Source organism: Pseudorasbora parva, chromosome 20 (genome assembly GCF_024679245.1).
Source record: "Pseudorasbora parva isolate DD20220531a chromosome 20, ASM2467924v1, whole genome shotgun sequence".
Classification (NCBI taxonomy): Eukaryota; Metazoa; Chordata; class Actinopteri; order Cypriniformes; family Gobionidae; genus Pseudorasbora; species Pseudorasbora parva.
This window is the reverse complement of record NC_090191.1, coordinates 19,228,605-19,241,356: the sequence shown is the minus strand read 5'-3', so window position 1 is coordinate 19,241,356 and position 12,752 is coordinate 19,228,605. Positions and strand designations below refer to the sequence as shown.

Genomic DNA, 12,752 nt, shown 5'->3' with positions numbered 1-12,752 from the left:
TCACTTAACTGGTTCATTTAATTTGTCCGCTAACGGTGTCCAACAGTTTGTCTGGCTATCATCAGACCAAGCTCAATTTAAAATTGAACATTGGTTTTGGGAGTCTGCTATGTATTTCTACTGCACAAGAGGCATGATCAACGAGCATAATTCAAATGACTCTGTATTAGGGATGTCAATTTTCTTAAATTCCCATGATCGATCATCGTTTAAATTAACGATCAATTAATCGATTAATCGTTAACCATAATACTGCAATATGCGTCTACAGCAGTGGCTTACAGCCGATAGCATGACAGGCCTATGTGCAATGCTGCTCAAAACGGCATGTTCTTCACCAAATAAATGAGAAGGATTTTTTAATCTAAACAAAGGGCTATGGGACTGTAAAATTAGTCTATGTTGTTTATAATTTAATTAAATGACTTATTTAATAACCAAATATAACCTGTAATACAACACCAACGCCACCTCAGATCTGTTATTCAGAATGTGTGGACGCACTTCCAGGAACAACGTGCTGAAACGTCACCTAAACCCAATTAATTCAAAACGATTTATTAAAATATTTTTTTCATTAATGTTATGTAATGTGACAGTCTCAATCATAGTTATTATTAGTCGTGCGTTGCTGTTTGAACTGCGTGAGCTGAAGCGGATGCGCTGAATCAACACTGGTAAGTTACACTGAAGCTCTTTGCTACCGCGTTATTTACTCAACAAAAAGCTTAGTATATATGAGATTAATCAGATTTATATAAAGTTAATAAAATATTACAAATTATACATCTTCACAAAATGATGCGAATGCACAAGTGAACTTGAATTGAGTTGCTGATATTAATGTTCAGAATGGGAGACGCGCTCTTCCTGGAACAACGCTCTGAACACGGCACCTAAACCCAATGACTTTACAACCACTTATTAAAATAGTGTTCTCATTTCTGTTATATAATATGACAGTCCCAATCATCGTTATTATGCATTGCTATGTAGGCCTATACGCTAAAGCCGAAGCACTGAATGAAAACTGATAGCCATCACTGACTGAAGCCATCTGCTAGTGCGTTTTATTTCGCTAAAACAAACGCATCCTATAGGATTGATCACATATATAACGTTACAAAATAAATGTAATATTACAAATTACTTCAGCACATTCTGATGCGAATGCGCAAGTGAACTTGAACTAAGTTACATGCGCGAGTCAGAATGCGTGACTCATGTTGTGCATGCGCTCTTCCTGGATCAACGCAATGAAACACACGGCAAATAAAGCCAAATAATTAACAAACACAATGTTTTATTACAATAGTGTTCTCATTAGTGTTGTGTAATATGACAGTCCCAATCATAGTCATTATTAGCTGTGCATTGCTGTTGGATGGACCGCTCGCCTCTAACGTTAATTATTAACCAAATGCATCCTTATGAGATAAATCAGCTATAGATAGGCCTGCACAATATTACAACTTACATTTGCACAAAACAAAAGGCTGCGAAGGCACATGCAAACTTGCAGTCATGATGAAGGTGTAACTCCAGCTGTAAAATGCTCCCAAACATAACTCAGGCACGCTCGCATCATTTTTCCTCCCGTTTCGTGGTTGAGCCGCACGCACGCGCATGACCCTGCTTAATCGATGATCGAGAAGTCTTATCGATCAAATGTCTTATCGACAATTAATCGATCATCGATTAATCGTTGACATCCCTACTCTGTATACAAAAGGATAGTCCTTGAACCAATCAGACCTCAAAAGGTGTGATCAACAGGCAATGACACCTGTTAAACCCACCAATAAGTACTTCTTACTTGGTTTGTCATGCTTCTAGTCTTAATATCTAACGAGTCTTAAATCAAGATGCATTTACTATATAAGTAAAATGACATGATATGTTGTTCTTGTTTTGTTGTATTAGCATGTAATTTTGCTTATTTTATTTTGATATTTTCCCCCTGAAAAAAAATAATATAGTGTCATTTTACTTATCTGGTAAATGCATCTTGATTTAAGAACATTAGACTGGAAAAAATAAAAAAAAATACTAAATAAGAAGAGCATTTTTTGCAATAGAGTGTGTCATGTGGATAAGTCAATTTGTGATTGGTTCCCGCAAAAGTGTAACAGAAGCTGTAGAAATTAATGTACAGGTTTCCAGACTGAGCTGCAGGGCAAAATCAAATCACCGGCAGATCAAGCTGGGTTTATCTAGTCTATCCAACAGAAGGAGAGGAAGGCAATTTCTTGTTTGTTTGTTTGTTTTTGTTTTTTCCTTTTTACGCAGCTTTTAATAGAAAATGTTCCAAAAGCTTGGAACTTCAATTATGCTGCCTCCTTATATTTTTCCTTATATAACATTTGTGCCAAAATGGAATGTGGCGTTGCACGATTCCTTGAAGAAATACAATTTAGCATGCAAAAAAAAAAAGAGACCCAATGTCAGAAATATTTAAATATGCATTAAATTCTAAAATTATTGATAATATTTAAAACATTTACAAAAAGTTTAACCCACATTTGTGTCATGGTTAACATGATTTCACCAAGTAGAACAAGCTCCCCGATCAGTCTTCTTGTCAGTATGTTGTCATAGTGTTTTTTAGTTAATGTCATGTTTAGGCTTACAACATGGGTTAAGAGCTTCCACACATTCGTATTCACCTATAATTTTCCTCTGATTTTAGAGATAAATTATGAGTAGGGTTAGGGCTGTTTTTTTCCAGGAATATTGTTCCAGGAACATAGTCTGTATCGTATATTGCACATTTGATGGCTTTGTAGAATGTTCAAAATCAGTCACTTATGATTTACTTTTTCATTTAAGGCCCTGGTACACTTCTTTTAAATTGAAGAATGAATCGTTGTGATATCAGAATCTGGTCAACATTAAAGGTTTAGTTTACCCAGAAATGAAATGTCTGTTATTAATTACTCACCCTCATGTCGTTACAAACCCGTAAGACATTTGTTCGTCTTCGGAACAAATTAAGCTATTTTGGATCAAATCCGAGAGCTCTCTGACCCCATATAGACTGAAACATAATCACATAAACTATTTTTACAATGTCTTTATTACCTTACTGGGATTTCATTAAAATATCTTAATTTGTGTTTTGAAGATGAAAGAAGGTAATTAATGACAGAATTTAGTTTATTGGGTGAACTAACCCTTTAAGGTATTTTGAAACTGCTTGCCAATGCAAAGTTTCTGGTAAAACTTCAAATTGCCATTGATTAATTTTAAAATACGTAACAGTTTTGCTCTGGGGCTCCACTTGTTTTTAATGTGCTAATATTTTCTGAAATGTCTGTCAAAGTCAAACACAAATTAAAGGGGGTGGTTGATTATGATTTCACTTGTTTAGCTTTAGTTAGTGTGCAATGTTGCTGTTTGAGCATAGACGATATCTGCAAAATTATGACGTTCAAAGCAAAGGGAGATATTTTTCTTTTAAAGAAAATGCTTCCTCCCTGGTTAGTGACATCACTAACCCTGAAATGTACATAATTATAATTTTTTTAAATTTATTTTTTGGCAACTTATTCAGGGTTTTCAGTGTAAATTAAATATCCACACTTTCTGTGTAATTGCCTGTTTGGAAATCATGCATGAAATGACCCTGATTTTTCGTTTTCTTGCACTTTATATACATACATACATACATGCATACATGCATACATACATGCATACATGCATGCATACATACATACATACATACATACATACATACATACATACATACATACATACATACATACATACATACATACATGCATACATACATTTGTTATAAATTTAAATGTATTAGTTTTCTCTAAATTAATAATGAAACGCTTTCTATAGTTCACTCTTTGTTTATAATACATAGTTATAAACACGTAATAACGCATGTATGTTATTTATTTAAATATAAATATAAAAAGTGGAAGAAAAATATATTGTGAAGACTTTCTAAATGTCACCTTTATATAACAAATGTGGGGGCTTTGTATAGTTCACTCTTTGTTTATAATACATAGTTATAAACATGTAATAAAGCATGTATGTTATTTATTTAAATATAAATATAAAAAGTGGAAGAAAAATATATTGTGAAGACTTTCTAAATGTCACCTTTATATAACAAATGTGGGGGGAAAAAAACTCTGGAAATCTGTTAGTTTTCATATTATTCAACCCATGGGACACAAAAGTCCCCGCAGTTAAAGAAACGCCCAATTAGAGCTATGGGTTTGAAGTGCGTAAAGACAGAAATGTACTCTCACGCACACTAGGTTTAGACAATTGTCTCTTCACACATAAAGAGCATTTGTATGCAGCGAATCAACCCTCCTCGCTGGTATTAGATTGAAATGCTCTCCAGGCCCTCCAAAGCTTTTGTGGTATTTTGTCTCTAATTACTGCGGTAATTTGTGTGTACAAAGCAGATTCTCTTAGGTGCTAATGATTTTTCTCCACCCTTTGTTTTCCTTACACCTTCACACTACAGCTGCTGATAGCACTGAACACTTGCTCGCAAGTTGTTAGCATCGGCAGCGTCGTGCTTCCTGCATGTGTGTGTCAGTGTTTTAGAGTGGTTGTTAACTCGGAGTGTAGTTTTAGCGTGATTTTTATAGTCTCAGCCGTGCGTAATTGTGTTCGGGTCTCAGGGGAGCACTTGCATTTAGAAACATAGGGTAGGAAAAGTTGTTAATTACAAGTATTGTATTTTCCTCCTGTGTTTGACAATAGAGAATGATATCATTGTTATTGTCATGCTTGATTATTTAAGATGGCACTTTGTGATGTACATTCTGGAGTAACTATAAAAGGGTTTTGTTTATGCGTCAATCTTTGTCAAAGGAATATTCAAAGCTCAATGCAAATACAGCTCTCTGAACAATGTTTGTGTTTTGCTGCAGACACTATAGAAAATGGTACATTTGCATTTACAGTAAGGCACATAAATGCAGGCAAGGCTTTAAAAGTAGAAATATGATTAATATTAATTGGTCTATGCAAAAGTGTCTTATTTGAACTGGAAAGTTATATAAATGGGACTTTTATTATTAGGACTATTGTTCTAGGCAGAATAATGACAGACCTAAATCGCCTTGGAGAAACACAAAAACAGCTGTTCAAAGTGTGAAAAGAAAATGCAGGAAAGCTGAGCACGTGGCGGAAGACAAAACGTAAAGTGTATTATAACATCTATAAGACAACCTTCATTATCTCAATGTGGAACAATGAACAGCTAGACAGACTTTCTTCTCTAATATTATAGACAGAAACATAAACAACACCCACACTCTTTTTGCTAGTGTAAATAGGCTGTAATGTAAGACTAAATCCCCCCACCCATCACATTCCCAGTGAATTGCTCTCCGAAAGCAAACCCAATGAGTTTGCCTCCTTTTTTTTTTTTCTGAGAACATCAATAAAATGTGCTGAGGTCAGACAGACTCGTCCACAATTTCAGAAATTAGTCACTGTGTCTGATTTCGAAGCAATCAATGAACATTTTTTTAGAAGAAATGATACATCACCTTAAAATATCAAACTGGGCTCTTGACATCTCTCGTACATTTAATTTGTACAAAGAGTCTTGCCACTCTCCATTAAGAAGCATTTACTTCCGTGAAGGCAGGTACTCTGTTTAAGTTTAAAACTATTGGATCGGCCATAACCAATCGCTAATGTTTGGTTGTGACGTATGTCATGCGTCCTTCGCCTGTTTCACACATGGAAATCCGTCAAAATAAATGTGCAGGCCACCTCACTGATAAAACTATAGGATAAAACCTAAAACTTGTGCCTTCGGAATGTGATTTATTCACGCCACGGAGGACGAGAGTTTTGTGATCGGCAACGCGCTGCTCACGTGGTCCGTAACATGATTGTATGCTGTAAATAAAATGTCATATAGTTGGTATTATAATAAATGCTGATATAAAAAAGGGATCAATTCAAATGTTTACGTGCTTTTATTTTAATTTGTTTGAGGCGGTGATGAAATGTATTGCTCTTGTAAATAATTGCCAATTGCAATTAAAAAAAATAATAAAAAAAATTCCAAGAGGTTATTATGTAAGTATACGTGCCCATAAGTCTGAGTTTGACATAAGTCTGGAGGCCATGACATGCGTAGTCCCAGAAAGGTCAATTCTTGTGCCACTCCTATTCAAACTCTACATGCTCCCACTAAGCCAAATAATGAGTGAGAATCAAATTGCTTACAACAGACTATGCACTATGCAGACAACACCCAGATCTGCGTAGTCCTATCGCCTAATGCTTACAGCCCCATTGACTCCCTGTGCAAATGCATTGATGAAGTTAACAGTTGACTGATTGCAAAAAAAATTGCATTTGCAAACAAAGATGAAGTTCACAAGGTGAATACATACCTTGATGCTAGGGGTCAAACGACAAAAAATCTAAGTCAGGATTCTTGGTGTGATTTTGGAGTCAGACCTGAGTTTCAGTAGTCATGTAAAAGCAAAAACTAAATTAGCTTACTATCATAAAAAAAAGAACACAAAAGCAAAAAACAAAAACATTAAACAGCTGCAGCTCATACAGAACGCTGCTGCCAGGGTTCTGAGCAGAACCAGAAATCATGACCATGTCCTCGAGTCTTTACACTGGCTTCCAGTTACATTTAGGTATTATTACTGGGAAATAAATCACTCAATGTTCTAGGACCTCAGTTCATTGCAAATATTTTCATTGATTATTAACCTAACAGAAATCTCTGAAATCATTAGGATCACATCAGCTAGACATACCAAGGGTTCATCCAAAGCACGTACTCCAGCCACAGCTGGAACCAGCTTCCAGAACAGATCAGATGTGTCCCAACATTATAGCCACTTTCAAATCCAGGCTCAAAACACATCTGTGTAGCTATGCATTGACTGAATTAGCTATGTGCTTTGTCCAAACGGCTTGTACTGTAATTTATATGCTTCAATTTAACATTGTTTTTATTTTTGGTTACAATTGTATTTATTCCTGAAGGAGAAAAAAAAGGAGGGGACAAGCCATAGTGTTGTTCACAGCCATAGTGGCTTGTTCTGTGGTAATGCAGTGTGGTTAAGATATTTTGGGAAGAGAAATTGAGATCACGTGGTTAAATACAGTGCAGTTAATGGAATAGTTCACCAAAACATTTCTGTCATTATTTACTCACCCTCATGTTGTTCCAAACCTGTATGAGTTTATTTGTTCTGCTAAATACAAAATAAGAATATTTGTAACCAAGCAGAGAGGGCAACCATTAACTACCATAGCTGGGAAAACGGATGCTATGGTAGTCAATGATTGCTCTATCTGCTTTGTTACAAACATTATTCCAAAATATCTTATTTTGGGTTCAGCAGAACAAAGAAACTCATACAGGTTTGGAACAACATGAGGGTGAGTAAATGATGACAGAATTTTCATTTTGGGGGAACTATCTCTTTAAGACGTTTCTGGAAGAGAAATTTAAACTCTGTGGGTGATTAATCGCTAGTAGCGTGGTTAAGAAATTTCTGGAAGAGAAATCGAGGTCACGTGGGTAAATACAGCGTAGTTATTGAAAATTGAAACCATGTGGGTGATTAATCCGGATCGTGAACTGATATAGTCCAGATCTGCCTAGCCATTTTTAGGTGAAAGATCGGATCTGCTGGAGATGTCCGACAAATTATTTAGAGCCGAAAGAAATCCACAGAGAAAGAGACAATCAGTATGGGGAAGTCCCAGAGCAAGTGTAGAAATCATTTAAATACAAGAGACAAACATACATCATTCTGAAATATATTACCAGATGAGAAGTTTATCAATGTATCATCTTTTATTATTTTAATTCCTTTTATAAGTTTATAAGGCACATTTTAAAATGCGTTTTAAATGTTCTAACAAAACTATGGCCTAATTCTGGCTTAGTTTAAGCCATGCCTGGGAAACCGGCCTATAGCTTTCGTAAACAAGCCTTAGAAAATAAATGTGCATCTTGATACAAAACAATGGTACTGACATATTTTAAGTTATGTCAGTGCAATTTGCTTTTAGTTAAGACAACTCAAAACATTGTCTCGGACTATATTTAAGCCTTGTCTGTGAAACCAGGGGATAGTGTTTTATTATTTTTAGTTTTGTGGCTGTCACCATAGACTTCTTTTGTAAGTGTGGAAACTTGGTTTTAATAGTTATTTATGTTCAACTTGCGTTGAACCCAGAACATTCCTGTTCATGACTAAAATAATGACTCATGAACAGGATATGAAAACCAAGGATAGTTTGTTCAGCAGAAAGTGCCAGAGTTTGTATTCAAACGTAGATTTAAGTTGAAGAGAGGATATTTAGGAGGGTTTTCTGTGATCATGCAGCTATGAGCCAGTGGTTGTCCTCCTCTGCAGTCTGTTCTCTTTTAAGTCAAACTAAATGCTTGCTTGAAGGGTTATGACTTATTAATAGGAAGACCTTAAGCCCCTGGAAAAATGACTGCGTTGTTTGTCCCTTGCTAGCTGAGCTGGTTGCTGTGTGTACACGTGTGGATCCATTAGGAGCAAATCCATCTGTATTCTCAGCCCTGAAGAGGGGAAATGAGAAATGGGTGTTAAAGCAGGCAGCTCACTGCAGAAGCCATTATCTGTGATGTCCAACCCTCGGGCCAGGACACCACAAAGCAGCTTCTGCCTCAGGACTGTGGGAGTTTGTGTCTATTCGTCTCGTATTGCAAATCAACACGGTCATCCTGAAGGACCACCACAGTTGGCATTTCTTTTCAAAACAAATCTCTCATCAAAGCACAAACCACAGCATTTAAATGTATTAGCTCAAATGTGAGACAATAATTCAAACAGTTGTTGTTTGCAGCAGTCAGGAAAATGCTTTGTGATCAAAAAGAGTTTTACAATTTTATCTAGTTACCGGTTTAAATCAGACTCGTTGGGTCAGTGTTGTTAATGAGTTTGTAAGCCTCACTAGCCCGCAAATAATGTTTGGTCATGTCTGATTCATAATAAACTGGGATTTGTTGCTTCTTAATTATTATTCTTAATTATATCGTAATTACAGACCAAACTAACCAAGCTAAGTGTAAATAATCTTGAATAGTATTAATAACCTTAAAGAGTATTTATGAATATTACTTGTGTATTGTGGGAGTTCTCCTTCTCACAACCGGTTTCAGTCCTCATCATCTATTTTTTGCCCGTCTGGAGATTGCAGATATGATATATTGATACATTTGACAATTGCGTGGAAATGTCGGAGACGGTGAAAAGATGGTGGAAAGTTGGAATCCTAACTTTAAAGGGTTAGTTCACCCAAAAAGGAAAATTCTGTCATTAATTACTTACCCTCATGTCGTTCGACAACTGTAAAACCTCCGTTCATCTTCGGAACACAAATGAAGATAGTTTTGTTTAAATTCGATGGCTCAGAAAGGCCTTCATTGACACCAGTGTAATTTCCTCTCTCAAAACCCTTAAAAGGCACTAAAGACTTTGTTACAAAGCCCATCTCACTACAGTGGCTCTACAATCATTTTATGAAGCCACGAGAATAGTTTCCACGCGCAAAAAAACTAAGTAACGACTTGTATAGTGGTGGGCCGATTTCAAAACAAAGTTTTGAACCATTATGAATCAGCGTATTGATTCATGATTCAGATCGCCTGCCAAACGGCTGAAATCATGTGACATTGGCGATCCGAATCATGAATCGGTTCAGAACGGTGGTCTTATAGGTGTCATTAGGGTAAGTAATTATTTACAGAATTTTCATTTTTGGGTGAACTAACTCTTTAATACTTGTAAGACGAGGTAAAATAGACCCCATTTCTTTGCTACTGCAGACCATAATACTCGCCGTCTCCTAGTGTAGGAAATTACAGAGGACAGCTGATGTGTAAACAAACACACTGAGCAGCAGCTGAAGGAGGAGACCTTTGGACTCTAGTCAGTCATGGTGTTGGGAAGGAGACGAGGCCTGTCGGAGAAAGAGTGGATCCGAGACTTCCTGTCAGCAAGAACGCAATTTACTCGCCTCTCACGGTGAACGCGGCGGTGTTTAGTGTGTTGTGTAGAGGTTAATAGTCGACACATGACCTTCTGACAGTGGAGCTTTGGGTGCAGGAATGTTTTGGAAACCATTACGCCAATGAAATTTGAAAGATAAACCTAGGTATATACTGTCTGTTACAAGAAACAGCTTTTCGAAAGTCTTTTTTTTTTTTTTTTTTTTTTTATACCTCTCGGGAAAAAAATGTAATACCGCTGTTTGTTTGTTTTTTTAAGTATTGTGATTATGAATTATGAATAGGTAAACAATCCCTACATTCTTTAATATACAGTTCCCGGCCCAAAAAAAAACAAACAAAAAAAAAAGTTTCTGTTTGGATTTAAACAGGCAATTGCACAAAGGTGTCATGAACTGGCTTTTTTTATTTTTTTATACTGTTGTCTTAGGTCAACTAATGACGTCTGTGTGGTTTTTACATTCAAAACTTCATAACTTATAAGTAATAGGCTATTTTCTACACTGGTTTTGAGGCTCTCTCCAAAACGCTAGGTTTTGGTGGGCGTGATGCACTGGAGACTTGGAAGTAAACGCCAACAGCTAGGATTGGATAAGATTCGCATGTTTAATGAGCTTAAGCTCCCCTTTCAGTTCCACGGGCGGATCTACAGCTTTTTATACTGTTTTTTTTTTGTTTGAACACTGGGCTTATTCCTGTTGTGAATTAAAAACTTTGTAGTGTGTAAGGGCATGGTTAAACAATAAGTACTGTAATTTAAAAGTGGTTTTGTGTTTGTTTTGTTAAAGCGATTCAAATATAGGTATTTCCATGTACCGTCTACCCCCTGCCACCCTTCCAAGACCTCTTGCCACCCCTTTGGCAAAATTTTCTAGATCTGCCACTGGTCAGTTCACATGAGAGAGGAGACTCCAAGAGATTGAGGGAGAAGCAGCAACCAAAATGATTTTCTCGACCACGCTGCTCGTAAACGTCTTTATCAAACAAACACAATGATTTACTTCTCATCTACACGGTCTGATTGGACTATCATTTTTTTTTACACATAGCCCACAAGATCGGACTATATAAGCGCGAACCGCGCACACATATACGTGCGCGCACCACCCTTTAAATGTCATCTCGAGAGAAAGAGAATAGCACAGCACAAGAACGGAATATAATGAGATTCATCAGCCTGCCAGGCCTTGCGAGCATGCCCCATACGTGTCTTGAGTCCAGCGTGCTAAAGGTATGCTCTCTTAGACACGTACACATAAGCAAAACAATCTATAACAATGCAATACTATTACATATAAAAACACATTTTATTCACATAAGTGTGTTGCACCATTCCTGTTGGATCCAAATCCAGCATCGACCAGAGATTTGTTTACAAATGATTCCGCAGTGAACTGAAGTGAACACAAATGTCTTCCCCACGTGAGCTGGAACTTCATTAAAAATAAATTAAGTATCACGCATTCCTAATATTATGATCCGAAGGAAGCTTATGCAGCGACTGTGTTCTTCCACAATATATTGCTTGCTATCTTCTTCTGCTGCGTTCACACCGCACGCGAATGACGCAAATAAATCGCTCTATTCGCGCGAAGTTGGACGCATGAACATTTTGAATCCATTCGCATCATTCGCGCGTGTAATTCGCTTCATTCGCGTGTGACATTCACTACACAACAGACGCAAATTCGCGTCATGGGAGGGGGTTCTGCCAGGCAGCGGCAGTCGGCAGAAGGACTAGCCGAGTTAAGGCTGCTCTCACCGGGGTTGATGAGCTCTGAGCTCCGGTGATCGCCTGGGTCTCACACCTCCGAAAACACCAGATCAAATTTTCAAAAAGGGGCTTTCTTAATAAATAAATCACATATTTGAGCTATAAACAACTACATTCTCGCCTCAAAAACTATTAAAACTACATTTTTTGACACAATACAGTAGTATTTTTAAATTACTCTGGCCTCGGGGTTTTCCCTATGGGTTTCCCATCCAGCACTTCAACATGTGACAGCAGTAAGCAGGCTCCTCATTGGTTAACGCGGCGCGAATATCCGCCAAAGTTCAAATTTTTCAACTTGAGCGATTCGCATGTTTCACACGCGAATCACGCGTTCAAAGCGCTCAATTCGCGTGATCCTTGCCGCCTCATTCGCGCAAATCGCGCCGCAGAATGCCTATTCGCATCTCTGCTTTGACTTAACATGTAAATCACTCGCGCGAATCGCGTCATTCGCGTGCGGTGTGAACGCAGCATTCCACATTGTTATTGCTGCTGGCTTGTGATTGACCGAACGGCTCAATGAGTCGGTGGGCGGGGCTACTGAATTACACGTTCTGTAGAGGTGTGTTTTGTTGCGCAGTGACGTGAGTATGAAGCACAGGACCGTTTGCTGAGCCTGGTGTCTATAAAAGCTTTTCTTTGACTAAAAAGGAAGTTTTTAGCTTTGAAACTTAGAGGATATTCTTATGTTACAATGACATTTTATATATCAAAAGCTCAAGGGAAAGTTGATTTCTCAACTTAAGAGTCAGTGACCTCTTTAAGAGTCTGTGATTGGATCATTATTATTAATTATAGTGTTTCTAGCATGTTATATGTTTGGGAACAGTTATTTTAACCCGAATTGATGGAGTCTGTAGATTTTTTTTTTTTTTTAAACAACCATGTAGGAAGACACATCATGGCCATATTCCAGGATGACAATGTCAAGATTCATCAGGCTCAAATAGTGAAAGAATG

At 37.2% G+C, this 12,752-nt stretch overlaps 1 protein-coding gene across 3 annotated transcripts in view; it reads left to right on the top strand.

The window, feature by feature from the left end:
* tbc1d22a (TBC1 domain family, member 22a) overlaps positions 1-12,752 on the top strand; it is a 226,246-nt gene that overhangs the window by 116,114 nt on the left and 97,380 nt on the right. The window lies entirely within an intron of this gene.